The 25,699-nt window shown below is 49.3% G+C and overlaps 1 protein-coding gene across 3 annotated transcripts in view; it reads right to left on the bottom strand.

The window, feature by feature from the left end:
- The window catches only part of TBX5 (T-box transcription factor 5), a 127,335-nt gene extending 108,279 nt beyond the window's left edge, over positions 1–19,056 (bottom strand). Inside the window, exons 1-2 of one of the 3 annotated variants that reach the window (XM_035340608.1) lie at positions 19,000–19,014; positions 18,657–18,747 (exon numbers count right to left, since the gene is read on the bottom strand). The gene's annotated coding sequence lies outside the window, so the exon portion shown is untranslated. Of the gene's footprint in view, positions 1–18,656; positions 18,748–18,999 lie in introns of those variants that run through there. The other 2 variants (XM_035340607.1, XM_035340612.1) reach the window with 2 other exon arrangements.
- Between the last annotated feature and the right edge of the window lie 6,643 nt (positions 19,057–25,699).

Raw genomic sequence — 25,699 nt, 5'->3', positions numbered from 1 at the left:
TTCACTGCTGCTACCAGCACTGCTCCAAAATAAAGCAGCCTGTGCCAACACAGGCAAATTTTGACAAAGTTTGTGGAAAAGCATGTGCATACCAGTCTGTTTTGCAACACAGGTGGTTTATTGCATTTCACCTTACACATGGATTAAACACCTAAATTCAACACTCAGGCAGTTAGCAAGCCTTACATTACTTGTGGCACACATTATACATGCCTCCACTCACATTTTACTCTGTGCTCCAGCATTAACAGGATTTTGGAAAAGGCACCAGCAGGAAGGAAGCAAATCCTGATGCACTATTATACAATAATGCAGTATGGCCCAGAGGAGATCCAGCTACTGTAGGAGAACTGAGTTTTCAGCTGTTCCAACCACGTGTCCAATCTTTCATTGTTAGCAATACAAGCCGTGGGCTGAAAAACCCTATTACAGCTTTAGTCTGACACCTTAGGACATTGCTACATATTCTAGAGATGAACAAGGCACAGCATCCACTAATTTTCATCTTTGAACCATGTAACAGGAAAAGTTTACACCATCTTAATTGAACGGTCTTAATTAGAGATTAAGTGGGAGAGGTGTTCAAGGCACGCAGAACTGGGCTTTGAAACTCCCTGATCTGAGGGCTACATTGGAAAATCCTTAAGCTATAAAGCATGACCTCACATCTTCCTCTGAACCTAGCCCAACTGGCATGTTGCTGGGCACCTAGATCTTGGTCCAGATGGGAATTAAAATGAAGCAAAACCAAGGGAGAAAAAGGTTAAGATGGAGGAAGGTGTTTAAGTATGTCTATTTGTCAGGGGTTACAATCCGAGCAGACAATCCTGCAGAGCATCAGCTAGGGAGCTCCTGACCCAGAGAATCCACCAAAACCAAGTTCATCTCAGTGCAGCATACAATCAAAGCAATAGCAACCTTCTCAGTAAGGTACAAGAGACTGCTCTTTCTTCAATCTTCACTCCCTGCAAATGGCAGTATGTAGTGCTTGATGCTCACATGCAGCCTGAGGCATCATTATGACCAGGGCTCAAGCTGGGCACAGCTGGGAAAGGCATCCTTTAGCAACATAGATCCCAAACAAGCCTTTTACACTGCACAGCCCAGCTCCAAGCATATAAGCCCTTGGTGCAGATCTTCCAAACAAGCAGAGGGTGTTTTACACCTGCTGCTGTTTTCCTCCCTGGAAATGCAAATGACCATACAGGCCAGGAGGCAGGTCTCCATCTTCAGAGCAATTTGAGATGCTATTTGTTTTATTTGCCTTTCCTGCAGGACACAAAGTGACATGTGGCTTGTAGCATTACATAGCCTTCAAAAGCTTCCCCACCATTGTAAATTAATCTTGAGGAGGGCAGAGCACACCAAAACAAAGAGGCTTCTAAGCAGAAACACTGCCTCCGGGTAAGTTACCTTGCCTACTTCTCTCCTGCCTCCTCCATCTTACCCCTTCATAAAACTCAAGTTCAAGTCCCAACAGGCACCACTTTTAATGTTGAGCTGCACAAAGGAGCAGGGTACACATGCTACTGAGCTCACTGCCCCAACTCCTCCCACATGTGTACCTCCTGTGCACCTCTTCACCCCAATTTCCAAGACATCAAATTAATGAAGACTAATGGGTACCCTCCAAACATGCCCCATAAGCTATTTGTGGAAAAGTATCACCTAATTTCCATATTAAAGGATCATTTTTCCCCACCCTGAGCACATGAAGTTTAAGCAGACAGCACTGTGTGTCTGTTCCATTAAGTCACAGAAATCACCCCAAGCTCCAATTATAAATAGCACCAAATTGGGGCCCTGTTTTTCTTTCCCCTAAAAACAGCCAAATGTGCAAGAGTGCTCTAGGTAGTCAGTTGTATAGCAACCAGAGGCTGCAAAGGCACAAATAACTTCTCACAAAGCACCAGTCTACTCAAACAGTGTAAGCACAGTGACTAAGGGACTGATGTTTATCTTTGACGAACATTTTATGACTAGCTGCATCATGAGATGGATGGAATCTGCTCCAAAGTCAACTGATACTGCTCAAACTCAAATCCAAGGCATCCTCAGACATTTCTCAGCATGTGGAATGGGGGGGGAGGGGGGGAGGGAGAAGACAAGACAAGCAAGGCTGATAAATAAGAGCTGAAATAAATTCACTTGAAGTATTAACACTTGTCTAAATAAATTCACATTTGTCTAAGTAGTAACCATTCTTGCACTGGTCACAGAAGCAAAGCAGCTTAGCTTTCCCTTACTTAGGGCCAGAAGAGACTGATGCACAGCAGATTCTCACCCTTAAATAGCTGCTGGTACCACTTTTAGGGCTATCCTTCCACTTCAGTATCATTTGGGGATACTCACAGGGAACAAAACTTGGTCCTAGCCCTGCCTTGCCATACTCCAATTTCAGCCCACTTCCAATACTCTCAAACTGCCCCTAAACTTACACTAAGGCAGAACAAGACTGAAGCACAGGAGAGCCATTTCCTAGACTTTTCCTTCAATTACACACACATCTCCTTGCCCTGAAGGCCCTCTGCTCCTTGGCTCATAGTCCCTGGTGCAGGACTGGAATTAGCTGGCTGGTTCTGCCTGTTTCTGCTTGGAGTGGTGGGAATTTGCAATCTTACCCCAGTTATGGATCAACTCCACATCTAGCCACAGGAAAGAAAAAGTCTCTGCAATCAGTAACGACCTCATGATTTAGAGCACAAAGCCTTGTTTGACTAACAACCATCACAGAGCAGCCCTGCATGCACCTTTTGGGAACACGCCAGATTCATATTTCTATCATTTTCCCCCCATCTTGCATGTCCATATATCTATTTATACTCATTTCATTAGCAAATCACCCCATCTATTTATTTAGCTATTTGTCAGTGTGGCTGTCACTTTAATTACCTCTGTCTACATGGATTGCCATTTATCTGTCTTGTTAGCAATGCGCTATCCACCAAATACATTCTTCCCTTAACTATAAGCACTGATGTTATCTGCAAGCCTGACCTAGAGAGCAATGCTCTTAGAAAGACAAGCTGTTTCAAAGCACAGGTTTGTGAATTTTACTGTCTCGTTAAGAACTCACATTGACAGCACTCCAGGAAAGCCAGAGCCATCACCACTCCCCTGGACAAAGGAGCCCTACACCATGGGCATCACCCATCTCTACAGGGACACTGGGTTCATGGCCACAGTAACAGGGTCTGGCAGAGCTGTGCAAGCCACTGATTTATCACTCATATCAAGCAACACAGATGGTTGAAAACATGTGAAGTAGGCTAATTTTGGGTCTCCTCCTCCTGTGAATCCCCCTTGTGCTGCACTTTTATCTCATGCATCCACATGATAGAGCAGGGCTGCATGCTTGACACTGCAGGAATGCCCCTTCCCTGCATGGTGTGGGAATGTAGCAGCCCCTCCAAAATATCACCTCCCTGCACCTGGTCATAACCCCACCTGCTGTCTTTTACCTAGCCCTTTTTGAAGGATTTTTGAAACCTCAGACTTATTCCTTAAATTAATAGCTTTCTTACTCCACTGCTTTTCCTTTTTCACCAAGTGGAAATCAAAGCTAAACAGCATTTGAATTTACCCAGCCCTCAAGTCCCAGAGCATTCAGCTGGATTCAAGGAGAATACAAAGCACCTTTTATTACTAAACTCACTGAAGGCCACCTTGCACATCTCTACTTCCCTGCTGCCCATCTCTCCCCAAAGGCTCCCATGAGGGAAGCATGATAGCAAGTGCCATGTGTCCCTGTGTGCAGATCCTGGCAGCCTCAAGGCTGCAAGCTAGATTCAGGGCACCAGTTGTGGTGAAATCCTACTCCCCTCTCCAGGGAAGGGACCTCTTCCCATCCAGCAGCTTTCATTTTTATGCGTGCAAGATGCTCTGTGGGGAAGCAGCCCATTGTCCACACAGCCTATTCAACAAAATTTGCTTTAAAAGGTAAACCCATGCTTGTGCTGCCTGCCCGGGGTGCTTTTGTCTGCTTCTTTCCCAAAAGTGGGCTGACAGACCTGCTGGCCTTGGGCACCAGCTAGAGAGAGTTGTAGACAGGCAGTAGGAGAGTACAGCTGCTTTCACCAGATCATTGCAGCTGTGGCCAGCCCACATCCCAGCTCCTGCACACAGCTTCCAACCACAGAGCTGTGCACACAGCAGGTGAGCTCTGCAGACCTCACTGTAATCCACTTGGAAGCAGGCATCTCTGCAGAAACCAGTTCTTAACTCATTGAAACACAGGTTATAAAACAACACCCTTAAACCCAGCTCTAAGTTAGACTCGAGGTCCTTCCAGACAAGCACCCTGCCTCCAGCCAGGCCAACAGCCCACACCCAAGGGGCATAATGGGCCCACACATCTTTCCCAGTGTTTTCCCAGCCTCCAGCTGTCTGTGGTTACAGCCTTTGAGCTCACATGCACATCCCAGACATTTCAGCACAAACCTATTGTTGAAGTTGAGTCAACCAGTTATTCCACCCACATTTTCTTGGTGGCAACACCAGCTGGATCACTGCCTGCCAGCTTCCACACCAACCTCACACTTGCAGGGCCATGCTATGAACCAAGTCACATTTTCTAAGCACCCTTTTCTCTTGCCAGGTTATTCCCCCAGCCAGATCTGTCCCCTGATGTGCTCCACAAAGCAGCCCCATGGACAGAGAGGTCAGCATGGAATGGACACCTTCAGCTGCTGTTGCTGCTGATGGAGCAATATCCCCTTAAAAACCAACAGGTATTGACTTCAAGCCTCTCCTTGTGATCTCCAGAAGAGGAATGCCTCAAACAGAAGAACTTCTAGAAATACTATCCCCTTCACAAGCCAGTCCAACCCTCCAGGACAAGCTTAAGGGTCTAGAGGAGACACCAAAGGCCATGAGAACAAGTCTGCCATGGGGAAGGAGCTGCTGAGATCAAGGGCACAGCCAGTGTCTGAGGTCCTTCCAAAGGTGGGAAATTCTCAGTTAAATAAATGCTAACCATGAGCTTTAAGGTATGGAAAAGTGACAGTCTTCTCTAAGGAAGGCAGAGGAGTTAACGTGATCTTTCCTTGAGAAGTTACATGCATGGGTGGAGGCTGAGAAAGAAAACCCTCAGCCCTGGAACAGTGGAGCACTGCCAGCTGTGATGGGTTTACGATAAGCTTGAAAACATCCATAAGCATTCAACTTCAAAAGCAGGGAAAGGAGGACGGGAGCTGCATGGAGTCAAATGCCTGGGGCATCCCATTTTCAGTCAGCACAGGAGGCTATTTTTAGAAAACCTGCGTACACCTACAGGAGTGCTAGGGCTGGAAAGGAATTCATTTTAATGGTCCCCTTCTCCACACCACCTTGGAGGTGGCGTTTCTACAAGAGCAGCCACTCCACTCTCTGTCCCCAAGGAAAGTTGCCTCTGACAACCCCCCCAAATCAAAATGACAAGAGAAAAGGCTTCAACACACACACAAAAAAAAAAAAAAAAAAAAAAAAACACACATTGCAAATGCAGACAAGCTTCTAGCCAGGCCTCAATTTTTCTTCATACACCAGACTCCTGCCCACCTTCCAGCTCCTGTGGCACTTTGCATTAGCCTGTGGGAAAAAACAGCCAGAATACCCAAAGGAGACCTACAGCTGTGGTCTGCCATGGGAGATGTGGAGCAGATGGGAAACCCGTTCATGGAAAGCAAGCACATGAGGCATCTGAACTGCAACTCCTGCACCGGTTGTTTCAGGGGCAGATGAGTATCATAACCAAACTGACATATTCCATTAAATAACATTAATAACATTAAATAGTCCATTAAATAACATTAAATAGCATAAAAAGCATTAAGTAACAGCTGTCCCCAAGGGTTACAGCCTGAAAGCACACACAGTGCTCATGCCAAAGACAGTATTACAACTTTCTATGGGCTGAAGGGTATGAGGAGGGCCATAGTTGGATTTTGGAGGTTCAGGCATTGCACTTGGTCTTTTTTTCAATTCAGAACATGTTACTATTAAGACAAATGTGGTAAAATATGGAGCCAGGTGATCTACCCCTCATTGCCATTTCCAAATGTCTGAACATAAATTCCCAAAGATAAGGGGAGACCTGTAGGACACAGCTGAACTGCACAGACAGCAGCAATGTCCAGGAGTAACTACAGCCTCAGTGACAGATGCACCATCTCCTCAGAGTCTGATCATCCCCTCCTTCCTCCCTAGGTTGCCCCCAGGGAGCACACAAGCGTCCCTCCAACTGGCCAGCAACAGAGAGCAAATAGCAGGATGCTACAAGTCTACACAAGATGCCACCTTTCACCCCAACTATCTTAACCTCCCAAAAATTCATGCTAGGATCGTCAATGATCCTTTTTCTCCCCTGCAAATAATAAATGTTAGCTAAGTAATGGAGTCCTCAAAGTACAAACATTTCCAAAAGTGAACCAGTGCATACACTGACCTTGAAGGCTAAGCTTCTAAACCTTATGTTTCTGCTAATCATGGGATGGCTTGGGTTGGAAGGGATCTCAAAGACCACCTAGTTCCAATCCCCTGCCATGGGCAGGGATGCCACCCACTAGGCCAAGATGCCCAGGGCCTCATCCAATCTAGTCTTGAACACCCCCAGGAATGGGGCACCCACAACCTTTATGGGCATTCTGTTCCAGTGCCTCACCTCCCCCTGACAGAAAGATTTCCTGCTAGCCTCTAAATTTAAACTCCCCTCTTTTAGTTTAAAACCATTCCTCCTTGTCCTATCACTATCTGCCCTTGTAAAAATGTCATTACATTTTTTTTTTTTTTTTTAAAGTCCTCTGTAAGTACTGAAAAGCCACAATGTCATCTCCCTGGAGCCTTCTCTTCTTCAGGCTGAACACCCCCAGCTCTCAGCCACTCTTCATAGGAAAGAGGCCCCTGATCATCTTCATGGCCCTTCTCTGGACCCACTCTAATTATTTCTAATGTCAGGAGAAAACTCAGAGCCAGCAAAGCTGCATTTCATACTACAAAACCAATCCCAACTCATATGCTTTGCACCTTATATCTGTGGGATTGCCAGGAGACCCCAAAATTTCCAGTTTCCCTACCAAGAGATTACTGTTACACTTTAATGAGGTTCAGAACATGTGTAGGTAACTTATGTGAGTCCAGTAACATGGCAAGTGGTTCACAAGAGCTACCCACCCCAAATGGTTTGGGTTTATAACCACCAGCTCAGATGCACAGGGAGGAGAGCTTATCCAAGAGCTCTCCTGTCTCACTGTGACAGCTTTTTTCCAAGGTAATTTATCATTTCTGCAGCAATAGAACCACCATTTCCTCTGATCCCTGAGGTACAGCAGTGCAAGGTGTCACTGCTCCACCCCATGCCTTCAACATTGCTCCCTGTGTTTCTAGTTTCCACAATTTCTACTGTAAAAAAACAAACACTCGCTGAAGAGCAAGTTACTGTTCTTTGTCCTTGCAGTCATTAATGTTACAGGTACAGAGAAGGTGCAGGAGATAAGTGAGGAACAGAAACCCGTCTCCTCCCACCTCATCTCCCCCCCCCAGCATCCCTCAAAACTAATCTGGGACCAACCCATCTTCCTCTCCCCACTGTCCCACCACAAAAGAGCAGGCCAATTTCTTCCACTCCAAGTGACCAGGGAAACACCCTTCAGAAATTCCTGTTTGAATGTTTTAAGACAGCAAAGCAAGCTTTTGTTAAAAAGTTTGGTAGCATCCCTTTAAGTATTGTGGTTTCAGCTCAGCATTTTCTTGTTTGCATGCTAGACACACACTTGGATGGCATCATGTTTCCCAGCTGAACCCAACCACATCCCTGCACCTGCATAGCTAGCAGCAACATGAGAAGTCTTCAGCACGCAATTCAGATAGGGATCTCTCCAAGCAGCTTTATTGATGTTAATGGAGTTACTTGGGATTTACACTCACGTAAATCAGAGCACAGGTGGATGATAAATACTTGCAACTGGCAACAATATAGGGAAGGCCAATTTCACTCCTGGTGTAATGCTGCTCATGTCAAAAGCCATGCACCAAGCAGCAGCTGTGTTCATCACACACCAGCTTAATCATGCAAATCAGCTCATTGCAAATAAACCTGTATATTCACAGCATCCCTCACTAGCTCCAGCAGAGCTGCACAGGTTCAGGACTCCACCCAAACAGATTATGTTGCAAGTTTATTGCTTTAAAATATTTTAAGTGTTTAAGATAACATTTTCAGCAGAATTGGGCAAGCAATAGGCAGCCAACATTTGCTCATAATTGTCTCATCCTTTTCAATGATGTCACCTTTGGTGACAATTCTGCACTGGTTGTTCAAAACCACAGGAGCTGTTGGGCAAGGTACAACCCTAGCTGGCCTTCAAAAGGGGCCTGACAGTCTGACATGCAGGCATCATGACAGACATAAGTGCTTACAGCTTGAGGGACAGACAAGGATGAGCAAAGGGTTGTGGCTTTCCTCTGCACACCACTGCCCTTCCTGCTCACCCCTTGCCACACAGCTGACCAGAAACAGGACGCTTTGTCCCTTGCATTGGAGGCCTTTGCCTTCTCACTTTGGGGTTGGTCAACCACCTCCCTGCAGTCCCTGAGGACCTGACAAGCCACTCAGCAGCAGCATTTCAGTTTCAGAGGCCTGTAATAAAAAAACATTTTCTTCCCTCTTCCCTGAACTACTTTTGTATGGCCAGAGCAGCAAGAAAAGCACCTTACAGTGCAGACCATTAGGACACACAAGGAGATAAGCAGCAGTTGACCAAAGCCCTCCAAGCCATCAGGGGACCCTGGGGGTAATGATGACCTTGGCAGCAGAGGGAGGAAGAGGTGAAGGTCAGATACATGGGGGGAGATGGCGAGTGTCCAAACTGCAACTTCCTCTCCTGGATGCAAGTCCAAGCCTCATAGCAAGAGTTAGAACCACAAAAGTCAGTTGGGATCTGCCTGATTACATCTAATGGGGACAGCTAGGAACACAGGTAGAAGCAGATTACAGACAGATTATTGTAGTGGTCTTAGGCTATCAACCCATCCAAACACCAACAAATAAATAGGCAGGTGGCCTCACATAAGGTGTCGTCCCTTCTGCCTGACCACCAGGGTGTATTCACCCCCCAGGGGCGACTGCTCACACTCCCAGGGCTTAACCTCCCACCCCATTAATTGTTTGCCACCCTGCCATGACTAATCTGGTTTTACAACCCAGAAAGCAGTAGGGAAAAGAATCTGATCAAAAGGACAATCCTCACAGCCAGAAAACAAGAAAGGGCTGTGTAGCCAGTTGTTCCAGGACACTTAATCCATCGAGCCTTTGCCTTTCTACCCTTGGGCTTAGGCTGAGTCAGTTGTGATTTGCTTAAAACCATGAGAATTCCCTCCTCCTCAAAAAAAAAAGAGCCAGTTGTAAAGTTTGACAAGAAAGGAAAACCAGGGGCTCACGGTACACTTGTACATTATGATTCAGTAGCTACTGATCAGCCAATTGGCAGTTTTCCATCTGCAACATCTCCATGCCTCTGAATGCCAAAGCAAACACTTCATTTTACCTAAAAAGCTTTGCATTCAACTAGACATATTTGTTATGCTGACATTTACGCTGCAGGTCCAGAACCACAGTGTCCCACAAGAACATCTCACTATCTTCTGGAGCCAACTACTACAAAAGCACCAGACTTGAGCCCTGTTGCAGTATCACTTGCCTACTGGGGGAAAAGGAGAGTTCAGGGCCCAAATACTTTTTCCCCTGAGAGGAAAAAAATATTGTCAGACCAGCAGCAGTAGCCATGAAGCATCAGTCACTAAGGTTCTCACTCTCTTTTTACCTTTGAGGATACAACAAACCACCCAGAGGAAATGTCCTGTTCATAAACTGAAGTACTCCCAGTAGATGAGGCTTTACTTTTCTTTCATGCCCTAAATCCCAACTTCTATCATTTTGGATCATCCCAGCACTAAGATCCAGACTTGCTGAGACTTCCCAGGAGCTGAGAGTTTCCCTTGGCTTCTAGATCTAAGACAAGCTGAGCTCAACCTCTCTGCAGTGTTCTCCATGCTTTGGAAGTGATCCAATATCCCCTGGACTCAGAGGTTTTCCATTGGTTTTAGTGAGTTCTGGAGAAGGGCCTTAAAGATGTTTGCTTTTTTCCTGCCCCCTGCAGCTTAGCAGAAGTCAGAGCCACTTCACCTGCAGTTTTACAAGAGGCAGCTGGTGAAAGGTTAGATAACCAGACAACATAGCCAAGCCCAGGGGAGTCTAAAGAAACCCCTGTTAGTGGGCTTTCGTGCCAAGTTATTGCTTACAACCTTATTTTTTCAGGAAAGGGCTGTCTATTAAGCCAGAAGTTCCTTTCCACTCCATCTGATGATCAAGTGCCTTTTACAAGGAAACTCAAAGACACCAACCAGATGTACAAACTACCTGCATCTTAACAGCAAGCTCATGGGGGGGGGGAGGGGTCAGGGGCAATAAACCACTTCAGAAGCATCAAGTAGGAAAACTGCCTAGCTTGCAAAGTAGGATCAGTCTTTCTTCACTTGCAACCTTCAGGATCATGTTCATCTTGAGCCTGCTTTTTGCTGAAGATTGGACAACGATCTGAGATAAGTAGGTTGCATTCTCAGTTGGGATGCTTTCCTGGCTCTACAGGAAACACGAACACCTCATAACCTCCCCAGAAGCCCTTCTGATTCCTTAGCAATATAAGACAAAAATGCACAGCACCTCTGTACACAGAGCAGGCAGAACTTTAGGATTCTCAAAGCAATGATGCCCACTGGCCTGAAGAGGTAATGTTTTCCAGCAGCTTCCTATAGGAAAAGCCCTTACAGTTTTCCCAAGAGAAAAACTCTTATGGAACTAATAAAGGAGTCTACAAAGCAACAAACTATTCTGGGGGCCTTTTCATGGAAGACACTCAAAGCCCATTCTGAAAATTTGTTATAGAGTCTACATTTGGCACATTGTAGGACAAAAGCGGGGGGAGGGGGGACTTCAATGCCCTTACGGGCATCTTACACAGATGCTGTCACTGAGAAAAACAGTATCTTGAAGAAAAATAAACAAAGTGGGATGAAATGCCAACCAAGAGATTATCTCACATGACGTCCTCATCAAACTGAATCCTCTTGCCTGGATGACAGGATCTCGAATGGGACACCAGAGATAGTTAGCAAGGCCTTTTCTACAACTTCCTCCACCTTCTGGACAGGCTCACACACTCTCCAATGTAACAGGGAGAGATTTAGAAGAACTCACTCTAGGAGTTACAGGCCACTTGAAAAACCTGCCCTAACACAAGTCTATTATTGTACACCCTGTTTACTTAAATTCATTCCACAGCCTGGGAGACTTTGCACAAGGAAATTTACAGCTCAAGTTAATAGAGCAAAATGTAAAACTGCTGGCTTTTGGCTGAGGCTGTGAGCAAAGGACAGGCACAGGTTGTGACTGGGGGTGTTTTCACAGGGCCACTGACACAGAATGTGTTTTCAGGGAGTATTTATTTTAAATAAAGAAAGTTTATACAGCTTGAGAAAATTATTGGGAAGGAAATTAAATCTCGTTCTGTTGCTCTTCCGTCTCACCTTGACACTTGTTCTCCTCCCTCCCCCAGGGCTTGGTTAGGGCAGGTTTCACTTGCAGAAAATTGCCTTCCTCATGCATACTGATTTACAACCATCCCATGGACCAGCTTTCTACACATTTCAGGGAAGAAGGGGCAAGCAAGACCCATTCCTCCCCTACCTTGACCCCAGGTTGAGGTTCAGGAGGACATGGATGTGTGGCATTAGGTGAAGGTTGCATCCCATCCTGAGCAATCCACAAAGACAGGACCCCTCCCAGGCAAAATTACCCTCAGTTCATGGAGTGGGAAGGGAGCAGGTTTCTCCCCAAGCTCCTCCAGAAGCTGAGCCGATGCTACCCCAGCTTGGGAGCAGCTCAGTTTGGGAAGCCATGGCCACAGCAGGGCTGTTGGCAGAGATCAACATTCCTTCTTCCAGCCCAGGCACAGCTCAGCCACGTGGGGCCAGCACAGCCTGTTCCTCTCCTACCCCAGACCTCCCCACCCTGGTGAGCCAAACAAGAAACATCAGCACCAGCTGCACAAGCAGCCATGCAGCGGGGTCCTCTGGTACAGCCAAGCCAGTATTTACAGGTGATTTTATTATTTTCCATCTTAGCAAGAGTTTCCTCCCTACCTCCCAGTGATATTTCCAAGGGCTCCCAGCAGAGGCTTGGACACTGGGCCCAGTTGCTGTCATGCTGGTTCTAGAAGGTGGGAATGACAAAGTATAAGGCCACAAGGAGCCATCCAAGGCAACATCACTCCAGTTTCCTCCAGGCACAGACACCCATGCAACTCTCCATCCCAAAGGGCCCATAGAATACCCACTTCCCCTGCTACATCCAACACACCACAAAAAGCTCCTCAATTCCTCACGTTGCTAAAAGCTTGAAATTCAAGAGCCTCAAGATGCACCCTGCAATTACAGCTTGGCACATTCATAGCACACATCCCCTTTGGCAAGCAGATCACAAGGATCCCAGCTGACCACCACTGCCACCTAATAAAAGCAGCAATCAGGTTAACAAAGTCTGAGTAAAGTCCTTGCAGCAATGCACTAGCAGTCTCACTTGCCTACCCCCACAAAACCAGGGGTCTGAGCAAACAGTGAAGTGCTGCAGCAGGACCTGCAGCCCATGGAGCAGGTTCAGCCAACCCCAAACACTCAAATCATTGCTCTTTCACATTTCGCCTTCCAGAATTTCCTCCTCCCACAGGTAAAAATCCTGGCTGAGACCTTCAGCCGGTGGCAGGCAGCACATTTCCCTTCCCATCAACACAACAGCAGCAGGATATCGGTTCAGCAGGTAATTGCCATGGTTCCATTAGAACTAAATACACAAAACCCCAAAATAGCAGCTTCATAGGATCCCCAGCCCCAAAGGGCCCAATAGCAGGTTTACCTGTCAGAGGAAGTTTATTCAGTGAGCAGCCTTTTCTTTTTTTTTTTTTAGGATGTTGTCTATAAACTGGGATGAAAACAACAGCTTTGTTGAGAATACCCTACTGCCTCTATCCATGGTTACCCAGGACCTCTTTCCCTAGTGGGTGTTGATTCAGCTCACTTCTATATTGAGACCAAAAATGGGGCAGATATTTGTCCTGGGGATAAAACATCCCAAAAAGTAAGGTCAGTCACCCTGGTGCTTGAACTGGTGTGAATTTCATAGGAGGAATGCCATATTTCTCAGCAAGAATACCTGTGCTCTATCTTGGGGTTTTTCCACTGACAGCCCACAGCCACATTTGAAGTAGCAGCTCATCCTGAGGCTTACATCTTAAGGCAGGTTTGCTGTTAGATTGAGCAAGAGGTCTTGTGGAGGAGTAATCGTGCTTTCTCTGACCAACTCATGAAACAAACCATACTTACAAGCATAGCTGCTCCCTCCTGTGCACCATCAGTTTCTGCTGGCATCAGCAGGCACAGACAGCACTTAGGATCTTTTGATGGCCTCAGCTTGTGTCCTTCAACAAGCAAAGTCATTCAAGGTTTCTTGGTCTTTCAACATTTGTCACTTCTCTAGAAGACAGGAGGCAGCAGCTTCTTGGAGAATCAAACAATAGGTTACAGTTTTTTTCAGAGCACTTGAAACCTGGTGAGTAATTAACTCTGACACCCTTAGGTGTTATTAATCCCACTAAACATGGGAGGAAACCTAGAAAGGAAACCAGACAAACCCTTGGACCCATTCCAGTCTGCCTCGGGAGCGAAGCTTGGCTTGGAAGAGCAGCACCGCTCGCCTGGGGCCCCACAAGAAGTCCATATCAGAGGGAAGAGGGCTGCAACTTCCCTGTCTGCAAGACAGCAGGTACTTCCCCTGCCTGCAGCGAGGCAGGGATGGAGCCGTGGCAGCCCCAAGGGGAGGCTGCCCTGCAGCCTTCAACAGCAGCACCCAACCTGCCTGCAGCACTGCAGAGCCTCCAAGAGCTCATTTCAGTGCAAAGTTTTGTGTCAGCACATCCCAGAAAGCTGGCTTCATTACATGTAGACAGCTTATCCTCTGACTATGCTTCCCCTCCTAAGCAGGTTAGGCAGCAGCACCACTCTCCCTGAAGGACCACCAGGCCAGGCACAACAGCACACTCCATGGCAGGGCCCTTTTGCTATTTTGTACCTCCCCAGATTTTCCGTATTCCCCCTTCTCTCCACCACCAGTGAAGCTCCAGTCATTAAATCCTCAGAGCTCTTCAGCTCCAGAGAAGCATTGCTCAGTTGTTAGCATTCACAGCTTCAAATCCTTCCTGGTCCCCAGAGACTGAGGCCTAAAGTATGGACCACAGGCACGTGGCAGGCACCACACTCCCCTCCTAGCCCCAGGAGAAGACTATTTGCTCCCTTTTAAATTAGCACAGCTACCACCTTCCCCTCCAGGTGACCTCTAACACCCAGCCAGGCTCCTGGTTGAAGCAGCAGCCATAGCCAGGATTTGGTCTTTGTTATCCCCCCATAAGGCCAGCCTCCAACACACCCACACAGTACATGATGGTTTAGGAGTGAAGGACAGCTTACTTCAGCATCCCAGCTAGGAGACAGTCCCCAGGGCCCAAGCCCCAGCTCTCAGGCCAGACACCAGTGGTTCACCCACCACAAGGCTTTGTGCATCACTGACCCTCAAGTGGTATTTCACACAGCTTGTTTTTGGATGGCGGGTGCTGTCTGTGGGTTACTCCAAGAAGCCTGGCTAATTCTCCAGCCTGTTTCAGTCTGTGGTGCTTGGATCCACAACCTCCAGGCAGGCTATAGAGCCAGCCTCACCAGGCAGCCACCCCTTCCACTGATGGCTACGGAGATAGGGCACCAGGCTAGAACAGGCAGCTTACACCATTCCTCTGGGGAAGCACCACACCTGCACGCTCCCGTGATGCAAGACCCAGCAGAAGGTGCTGTGAAAGATAAGGCCATGTGGGAACCCTCAGCTTTCCTCTTGTTCTTTCCCACTGCTCGTGTTTCAGCAATTGGACTCTGCTAGCCCCATCCCTTCCCCGGAGCAGGCCTGCAGCAAGGCCAGGTGCCTGCTGGAGGCTGTCCTTGCCTCTCAGTCCCTTGGGCCCCGCAGCCTGAACAGGCTTCTTCCTGGGGCCATCTAGTGGCATATTTTAATATAGTTCAAACACAAGCATGCTCACCTGGGGTTTATGCAAACACAGCTCTATGAGAGCCTGAGGTACATCTGAGAGCAAACTGAGCTCTCCAGCACAGCCATCACCTCCAGCTGCCTCACCAGCACCACTGGCAGACCAGGAACAGCACATGCTCCCCATTTCTCCTCTATCTCTAGAGACAAAGCACACAAGGCTTCTTAGTCCAAAAGATGCTCTCACCAAGAAACCAGGCTGATGGATGAGGCCACCAGCATCACCAGGACTGGCACCACTCAGCCAAGTCAGAAGGACTAGGAACTGCTAGCTCCAAGGTGTTTCCTCTTCAAAGTTAAAGATAAGCACCTATGGCTCTGGGCCTCTACATCCATTCTTCTGTTAAAGCAGAGATTTTTTTCTCCAATTATATTTTGTACAATTTATATATAGCTGTTTCTTTGCACTGAGCCAAGTGTCAAAAAAACTTATTTTGCCTAAAGTGGATTTATATTGAACAAGAGATTCCTGGACAAGTCTAGGAAAAAAACATTTCCCCCATCCAGATGAGGCTACCTCAATATGAGATGTGAGAAATTCTGGTGGCTTTCCTCCACACAGCCGCAAAGCAAAGGACTGATGCCTCTAAACCCTGGCCCCAAGAGGAGCCAGGAGTGGCACAAGCCAGGAGGGTGAGGGCAGCCCTGCCCTTGAGCCATGAGAGACCCCAGCAGCTCTTCCACTGGTGAACAGAGATGTCAGCAGGGACTGGAGTTTATTTGCAGAGTGCTGCTGGGCAACTGTGCATCACTGAGCACAGGAGACTGATTTCTGAGCCCCAAAGTAGCCAGGACTGTGGTCTTGGCCTCCTCCCATTGCTCTGTTCCTTGCCTCAGTGCCATTGTGGAGGCCACAAGGCTAATTGCTCCTAGTGAACCATGCAGATGGCTCTTCAATCCTCAGCTGTGAGACAAACTCCCTCCTCCCCACATGCTGTTCACCCACATCAGGTGGCCTGATAGATCACCAGTAAATCATCAGGAGGCCAGCATTTATAGAAGGAGTGGGGGACAGGTGTGCTGTTCTCTCCTCATGCCCTTCTGGAAGGAAAACAGGCTTCCAATGTGAATGTAACATTAATTTTGTTTCTAGTTTTCACTGAATTGCAGAATTATGCTATTGGGAACATAACACAAGCATTTTCCTAGAAGGCTGTGTTTCACTCCCACACACATCACATTTTCTGACAAATGAAGAATTAATCCAGACCATTTGCTCCTTCTGGAAGATAGATATTTCCTCAGTGATCAAGGATCTGGTATTGCCATTGCCTTGTAGCAAAGATGAGCCAGCTAGTTTTGAAGATTAAACTCTTAAATTTGAGACTATTCCTGGAATAACACCAAGAGCTACATGTGGTTATTGAAGCCCTGTTTTTCCCATGCTGTGTCCAGGCAGCTAATATGAGCTACAGGGAGTGCTACGGCATGCACCATCCATGTACCTACCCACCAGTCCAACACTGACCTTTGAAGTGTCCCTACTCTTGTTGAGGTTCTTTTTACCCATGTCTTTCCAGCATCAGACAACATGTTAATTGGATGGAGCTGGGATCAGCTTGGAGATCTCTGGTTTGGGGCAGGCCTTCTCCCATTTCCAAGTGGCAGGAGAAGTTTGGTCTAGACTGCTTGAACTGGGTCTTCCTGATAAAATAGGCTTTGTGTTCCCCAGCCAATACTATCTCAGTGATCCCCATACCCAAGACAAGAGGAGTCTGTATAACAAAGCCTAAAGAACAAGACCTGCCTTGTCCTGGAGTGCTGTTGGACATAGCCAAGGGGGCAGAACATATCCCACATACAGTGTTTCTGTTCATCTTGGACCCATTAAAGGCTAACACCCTGAAGACCTAGCAGGAAGGGCCCCAGCTAAAGCCTTTGCCCTTCTATTTGCCATGCAGGCCTACTTGCAGCTTAAGACTCATGCATTTGTGAAAGCTCCTACAGCCAGACAGCCACACTGCCAGCAGGAAAGGAGACTTTCAGGAAGTCCACAGCTCCTAACACAACCAGCAGCCTGCACAACACCACTTTCTACTGGTAGGAGGAGAGCTGCCCACACTAAGTAATTTTATGCTCAGCACAGAGAGCTGAGCAAAAAAGCTTAGCCAAGGTCATGGAGACCAGTCTTCACTCCACTCCCTCCTGCTTTTCAACTGCCTAATAATTAGATCAAAGATAACAGCATTTTCACATACACCACAGGTTTTCTGCAGTGCTACAAGAGGAAAGCCTCATGGAGAAATCAGGAGCTCTTGTGGTTAACTCCCCCGTGTCCTGCAAAGCACGGACAGGGAGCTGGCTGCCCGGTTTTGCAGGACATTGAGCACACTACAATGAGGAGGAAACTGAGGCCACCAAGCCCATCACCCAGCCACACCAGTGCAGTGACAATCCAAGCAAATAGCACAAGTTTCAGTCCAGCTTTGGAGCCCTTGAATCATGTTTCCGCTCACACACAGCTTCCTCTGAAGCACAAGAGACTTACTGTGACTCAGTTCCCAACCCATTTTTCAGTTAACCCTCTTGTCATGGAACAGGTTGATGGCTGACCAAGCTGGACATGGGGAAACCCTCCCATAAAGAGGCAAATAAGGATATCCAGCAACAGCTTAGTGTTACAATGGGGGAATAGCTAGGCTTAACAACATACACCAGAAAATAAGACAGACCCATCCCACCTTTATCTCCACACCCATCCAAGTTTTATTCCCTCTGCCATGTTAATTCTCTAGATAGGGCAAAAGGCTGCTTTAAAGTTGAAAGAACACAGGTTAAGACTCTGGCCATCACAGTTTCCTGGGAACAGTTTTTCAAAATGAATATGGAAATGGAGTGTTCCTACTCTATTTCAGACCAAACAACATCACAGCATTGAGTAACACATGCATCATGTCCTAAAAATTACACTATTCCCACATGGTGGTTACTGACACTTGTCCTAAAGAACATGCAGCCCTGAGTGGCACTGGTTATCAGCAGAATATTGTCCCAGACTGACTGGGTGTGCCTTGCCTGGAATGGAAAATTACATATTGATGCTTTACCTGACTGAGGTCCCTGAAAATAAGGAAACACCACAGATAGTTTTGGGGCTTCTCACATAAGAAAGCAGGTGTTAAACAGACCAGCTAGGCTGGCACATGAATGCAGGATGACAAAAGGCTGCCAGGCCAGCTAGAGGGAGTGTGGCACTCGTTTATCAAGTTCCTTCCCCTCCAGCTACACTCTTAACTCTCAGTCTTTGCCACACTCACCCCTGGGTTTCAACATCCTCCCCAAATGCAGGCCACCTGCTTTGTTCCCCAGCCAAGGAACTCCAAAAATCAAAGAGCATAAGAGCCTGATTCCACAGGACCCAGCACACACCTTGAGACATTTCACATCTACTTTCAGGGCACTGTGGATTACCTACAAGCTCTCTGCAAGGATACATTGGCACCTGGGGAGCAAAAACCACCTTGGGCTCACTCAGTCCTACCTCAAATCCCACAGACACAGCATTAGATCTAGCATAGCCCCAACTGGGAGGAAGCTATCTAGGTAGGTGCACATCTACCACAGCTACACACCTCTGAAAACTGATGCCCCCTTCTATTTTTCTGAAGGGTGCTCACAGCCATAAGACAGAATCCAGCAGACACAATCCCAGAACCCCTCCAAGCACTAAGAAACACATTTTCAACACATGCTGGGCTCTCTCCACAAAAAAAAAAAAAAAATCCACCTCACAGCTCCCAAGGAGCAGCAGAGAAGCTCTACAGCAGCCACCACCAGCACTGCACCTACACCAAGTCCCTTTTTCTTCCCACACAGCCTCCTACCTGCACAGGGGATCAGTCGTAGGTCCTCTCAACAGCCTGTCGCACCTTGCAGCTCCTCCAACATCATCATCTTGAGAAAAAAGTCCTGCCTTGGCTCAAGCCAAGCTTATAAACCCTGCAGTCCCAGCAACTCCACACCTTAATTTTGACTCTATCAGGTCCAGATGGGTCCCTCAGCTGATGCAGGATAACAGCTGGAACTTGTGTAAAGCCTGGGGTCTGCAGCACACAGGTGGCACTGGGCTGAGCAGGTGGCAATACGTCCTGGGAAGAAGTAGGGTTTAGCCCCAAAATTAAGTGTAATTTCCACTACAGCTCATTTCAGAGCAAGAAAGTGTGGTGAGCCCATGTGCAAAGTGCGCCCAAGTCCCCAAGCCAAGAAAGTACTTGGGAACCATCACCATCCATCGCTGTGTGCTCAGGGCAGGGGTACAAGGGTGCTCTCCCAACCCTAAATGACATGGCCAAACCAAGGCCTGGATGCTGTTCCTTCCATCTCCCACTGACACCTAGAAACCTTATGGAAATATTATTTGAAGGGAAAGCTCTGTGCTCAGAGTGGTCTTGCCCCCTGATTTCACTGGGGTGATGTGACTGAAGAGGAAGCAGAAAAAGCAGCGATTGATTACCCATGAAGCAGGGTTGTGATCCAATAAATAAATGATAAATCAGCGTGCCTCCTCTCAGTGAGGCGCTGGAGACCTGAAGTTCCCCTGGAAGGATCTGGGCAGAATATCCATTATCCAAACTGATCGCAACTACTCGAGTGGAAAGAGCAGCTGTGCCTTCATGTTTTTGACACTTTTTTTTCTCATGCATTACACCATCCTCACCAGGAATTAAGTGATTTGGACTTGAGATAATTCATTAAGGAGCAGCAAGGACTGCTGCTTTCCAGATCACCTAACCCCCATCCGTCCAGCTCAGAACCCAACACCCAAGTAGCGCAGTGTGGTCCCTTTGCTACTTCTTCGCCAAATCCTTCCACGGTCAGCAAAAAAGCTGCCCTTGGAGTTGTGAATTCCCCCAAAGCCCTGTTCACACAGCTTCACTAAGCGTTTGTGGCAAGACCAGCGCTTCTCTCGCACGACAATCAGCCTGTCACCCCTGCCTGCCGCTCCTGGAAGCATTAACACCAGGCTCCAAAGGCTTAACTCCTTCATAAATCTTTCAGGCTGCTGGAACCCGGGAATTACCTTCCGCAGAAACCCTGCGCATTGCTCCCTGCAAAGCAGCTCTGACGCCTACATGCACATACACAATTCAGGGTCCCTAATGAGAGCGTGCACCGGCGTGGAAAGGGACAATGGGCATCTCTCATCACTAATCAGAGACGGTCGGAAAGTAGGACAGCAGTTTATTTGGGAGCTCTGTTGGACCTGGAAGGCTCTTCCCTAAAGATCCCTCTGCTCTGGTTCAGAAGTTTCAGTGAATTTTGTCTGCTACCAGTTTCTTAAGAGGGCAAGTGTCTTTTTTTTATTTCCCTGGGAAGGCTTTCTTCCCCATTGTGTGACCGCCGCACATTAAAACGCAATCAATATCATTCCCATTGTTTACCCTGAAGTTTGATGCATGTCTTCCTGCTTTTACATCCTTGTTCTCACATTTTAGTGCCCCCAGTTCCACCAAAGCAAGTTGATCTCTCACCCGGAGAGAAGTGTTTCATGCGAAATGGCAGTTTCTGGTGCAGAATAGTTTTGTAATGAGGGAGGAGGCAGAAAACATAAATAAGGATATAATAAGACAAACTGCTTATGAAGAACAGCTGCAAGCGTGTGTAAGAGAGAGCAAAAAGTGTAAGGCAGGAAGAATATGAATCAAACTATGAAACAAAATATAAAAAGATGTTTTCCATGCGTGCGTGTTTGTATGTGTGTACAAGTGAGCAAAAGGCAGGGCTAGCACAAGAAAAAAGATGACAACATGGAGGCAAAATAGCTCAGTATGTGCATGAGTGGGGATATGTGAGGGAGGGCAGCAGAAATGCAAGGAGACAAAGCAAAGGAGGCCTTGTGCTGTGCAAACCAGCGGAGGGAGATGGCTCCTTTCTAGATCCTGGCCTGCCCCCAGAGCACAGCCACTCACACCTGTAAAGCTCTGGGAGGTTTCCTACCAAAATGCCAGGCCTGGTGCCACTTCAGTGGGGATGTCTGGCACTGGGATGCTCATTTGGAGTTCACTGAGATCACCAGGAGCCGCCACATCAGTGCTGATGGGATCCTTGCACACACAGCCCCCACAAACACACGATTACAAGAGCACAGAAGGAAGGCGGGCACGGAGGCTTTCCAGATGAGGCTCTTCTTCCTCAGGCTCCAAAGAAAACACCTTTTCCGCTTTTTCACCTCCTCCCGGAGCAGCCTCGGGGAGCTTCGCGGCCGTGCTGCGGGGCTGCTCCCACCAGGTGGCGCTCCAGGAGCGGGATAACGGCGGCTCCGGCCCCGGCACGGCTCGGCACGGCCCCGCTCCCGGCACGGCTCCGGGCACAGCGACCCCGGCCTCCCCTCCACTTTGTGTTCGGGTCCTGCCGCTGCCTCGATGTCCCAGCATTTTGGGGTTTGGGGATTTGGGGACGAGGCGTGGGGCAGGGATGGAGCTTCCCCCACTCCTTGCTCTGTGCCCAGAGTCAGCAGGAAGCTGGGAAAGCGGCTCTCACGCCGCCCATCCATCCTCCCGGCAGCAGAAATTTGGAGCCGCGGGATGCCGAGGGCTCCTAAATTTATATTTTAGCACCCTGAAATATATTTTTTATCCTCCCCCCGTTAAAGATTTGGCAGACGGACCAAACCAGACAGCCGGCTGTAAGAGGGCTGCGCGGAGCCAGGGGGGTCCCCAGGGGTCTCCGCTCCCCACAAGGGGGTCACGGCCCTACAGAGCCGAGGGGGGGTCATGGGTGGGCGCCACGGAGGGGGAGCCCGGGGCTGCTCGGCGAGCTAATGCTCGCAAGCGGCCGGCGGGGATGAATTCCCCCCGGACATGCGATAAAGCGACTCTGAGCGAGGCACGGATGCTGAACCCGGCGGATTGAGGACCCCCCCCCCCGCCCCGGTCACGGGCTGGGGACACGGCGGCGCTCGGCCGGGAGGGACCGAGCCGGGGTGCGCAGCAGCCTCCGGGGGAGCTGGCGCCGGCAGGGCTCGTGTGCGGGCTGCCGGGGCCGGGACACGCCGTGCCCGGTGTCTCGTAGCGTGCACGTCTCCATCAAAGCGAAATAAAGGCGTGCACAGCCCCATCTCTTCCGAAAAGCTTCGTATACACGCGTGGATATTTATTTGAACTGCGGAAATATTTGAAATACAGACAGAGCTTTATGGACGCCTTCCGTCCAGGGAGAGCTACAGCTAAATCAAGTCACGTAAAGCCACGGAGCCGCTCCGGAGCTGTGCCCCGGGCTGGGGGCAGCATACAACCTCCCCCCACACCCCCTCGAGGGCTGCCCGGGTGCCCCCGGCCGGTCCCCTCCATGCTCCGCTCCGGGGCAGCTCGTCCTGCTCACGGCGGTCCTGCTACTGCAGTTGGGTTTCTTTAAATATTTTTCCCTTCGTAATTGCTTTAAAAAAATAGGCAAAAATCACCAGGTTCACTCAACAAAGTGTCTACTGGCCCGAGACGCAGCTTTTTCCCTGAGCAAACTTCGGGGTACAAAGCAAACCCCATTTTCTAAAAAAAAAAAAAAAAAAAAAAAAACCGCCCCCCTTTTTTTTTTTTTTTTGGGGGGGGGGGGGGGGGGGGGGGGGGGTCCTCGTCGCTCGCTGCGCTCCCCCCCGTGTTTCACCGTAGATTCCTGCCGGGACAGGTCAGTGCTTCGCCTCTGGCCGAGTTCCTGTTGAGAAATCATATTTAAAACAAACCAAAGAGCCACAAGACCACCGCCAGCACCGTCGTGCGGCTCTCGGGTTAACCCCCCCCCCCTAATGACTGACGGCTGGTGCCACTGAGACAAATAAATACATCGTAAGGAGGGCAATGGGTCGCGAGTCGTTTTGGCCCTAAGGTGAGATTTAGCAATGACCGCCCATTAAAACAAGCTTTTCACTTTTCCTAGGGGTAGCCCCTGCCCCCACCCGCTGCAACAAGCGAAGCGGGGGATCCTCCTGACCTGCCTTACATCTATATGTAAGGTTTGGGGTGGGTTCTTGTTTGTTTGCTTGTTGTTGTTCTTTTTCTTCCCCCTCCCCTCTTTGTTTTTTAGCTCAGGCTTGGGAGAAATGGAAGCCGGCTAGAACAGGGCTCGGGAGAACAGGCGAACTTAAAAAAAAAAAAAAAAAAAAAAAAAACCTTCAAAATCCTCGGGAAAGGGCCCGAATTGACAACAAGGGAGCACTTAAAAATAATCTTTTTTATTATTATTATTATTATAAAAAAAGAAACCCGTCGGAAAGCAATGCCCGAGCGGTTAGGCGAGGTTGCGCGACAGAAGGGAACGAGCCAGAAGCGGTGGCGATGCCGCAGCTCCGGGGGCGAGCGAGCAGCAGTGGGGGGGGGGAAGCGGGGGCTGCCGGGCCGGGGCCGCTCCGAGCCCCTTCCCCGGGAGCGAACAGAAACGTGCCTCCACGTTTTGCACAAAATCTTCCAGCTCCCTCCTCCTGCACCTCTTCCCCACGAAAGGCTCCGCAATTTCCCCGACCCGTCAAGCCAAAGCTGTGGGACCCCCCCCCCCGGGCTTCCCTGGATGGAGCAGGTCGAGGGGAAAACGCACCGCTGTTTATTTTTATTTTTATTATTTTTCTCTCGGGCTAATTTCACCGATAAATTTATTTTACTTTATTTGCCAGCGGTGCTTTGGCGGCTTGCAAAGAAATAAAGTTTTGAAAAGACTTTGGAAAGGAGAAAAGAGGAGGGCTGCCCCCGAGGGGGGTCCAGGTGCCCCTAGGGTCGGGGACTGAGTTAGAGCCCGGCGGGGCTCGGCACAGCCCAGCCCGCCCGCGATCGTTTTTTTTTTTTTTTTTTTTTTTTTTTTTTTTTTATGTGTTGGATAGGGTCCTTCTCTGGAAAGGGCTTTTTCTGGGGGAGTGATGGAAGCTAAGCCTAGTGAAAACAACGTGAGCTTCAGCAAGAATTACGGCCCCGGTTAGATGCGGCGAGCTCCTTTTCGGCCGAGAGCGGAAAAATAAAATATTAGCATTTTCTCCAAAATCCTCAAATCGTGAAAAATAAGCGCTAGGAATGGGAAAAGCCGAAGGTGGTGCCTTGCCCGGCGGTTGCGGGCTGAGCTCGCCGAGGAGGAGCGGTGGTGCCGGGGGGGCCCCGCTCAGATCCCCGCGGCGTGGCGAGGAGCTAGAGCCACGAGTTGCAAAAGTGCCTTGAACGGCCACTTCAGGCTGAGGGCTTCGCCTCGCCGTGTTTTTACACGCCTTAATTGTTCCCGAATAATGCGGGGTTTGGGAGAAGAAGCACGTGGGAAGTTTGGGGCTGAAAAAAAAAAAAAAAAAAAAAAAAAGGAAAAAACAACAACAACAAAACCCCCCAAAGCATGCATCATCCCCCAGAGCTGCCTTCCTGCGAGCTGTTGGCTTTTCTCTGTGCCCGGAGTCAAAAGGCTTCAGGTGTATGTGAAGGGGCGCTCTTTAAAAGCTCGGGAGATGGAAAAGGGTCTGGCTGCAGGGAGAGGTCGGCGGGTCAGGGAGATAAGGCGATGCCAGCCCCCAGCGCCACGGACTGGAATGTCCTTCTGCGGGGCTGCTGCCGTGTGCGGGGTGGAGGGGGACTCGGGGGGGCTCCTGGCAAGACGCCGGAGAAGGGAAATTCGGATTTCCCCGCTCCGGTTCGCCCCAGCCCCGCCGTCGCGGCGTCTGCAGCACGGATCCTTCGTGGCCCCGGTGCCCCCAGGGTGCCGGTCCATGGTGGCAAAGGAGCAGCGCCCCAGTAAGCAATCGCCCCATAAGAGCATCTTCCCCTCCTCGGGACAGCAAACAGCCCGTCCTTCTGTCCGTCCGTCCGTCCGTCCCTCGGCAGCCAGGGCCGCTCGGGAGCGGAGCTGAGAACTTCTTGCAGCCTCTCCCATGGGCACCCCGAGCTCCGGAGTAAAAACCCAGCTGCGGACCCCCGGGGGGGTCACCATGTCCTGCCCTGCCCTGCCCTGCCCTGCCCTGCCCGCCCTCAGCCCCACGCACCCCGCACCCCACGGTGCGGCCATCGGTGTGCTGCCAACTGGGACACGCAGCCCGCCCCCCCCCCCCCGGCTCGGGTGCGCTCCCTACACACACGACTGCTCGATTTAAAGCAAGTCTATTTTTTTTTTTCCTCTTTTTTATTTATTTTTTCCTCCTTCGCTTCTCCCGAGCCCTCTCCCTGCCTTCCCAAATGCGCTTCCCGCTGCAACCCCGCAGCCCGGGGCGAGGGCGGAGGCGGGTTCTGGTCCCCATTTCCAAGGCTTTTTTTTTTTTTTTTTTTTTTTTTTTTACGAACAATCGTTGAAAAGAAGGAAAAACCATTTTCTCTTCCCCTCGTGCGGAGGACGGAGGAGCCGCTTTGATCTGCGAGGCCTGGCGTGCTGCGAGCCCGCACGACGGCGGGGGGCGGGGGGGGGGGGCGCCGTCCGCCGCGGGACCCCCCCCCCAGGTAGGACATGAAAGGCCAAAAAAAAAAAAGGGCGGCCAGGGTACGGGGGATCGACCGAAGGGCTTCAATATTTCATATTCCTGGAAGCTGTCGAGGCCAAAACCAACAACCCGCCTCCCTGCCTCCCTCCCGGTGTTTG

This window comes from Oxyura jamaicensis, chromosome 15 (genome assembly GCF_011077185.1).
Source record: "Oxyura jamaicensis isolate SHBP4307 breed ruddy duck chromosome 15, BPBGC_Ojam_1.0, whole genome shotgun sequence".
In the NCBI taxonomy this organism is placed as follows: Eukaryota; Metazoa; Chordata; class Aves; order Anseriformes; family Anatidae; genus Oxyura; species Oxyura jamaicensis.
The sequence above is the reverse complement of the archived record's forward strand: the minus strand, read 5'-3'. Positions and strand labels throughout refer to the sequence as shown.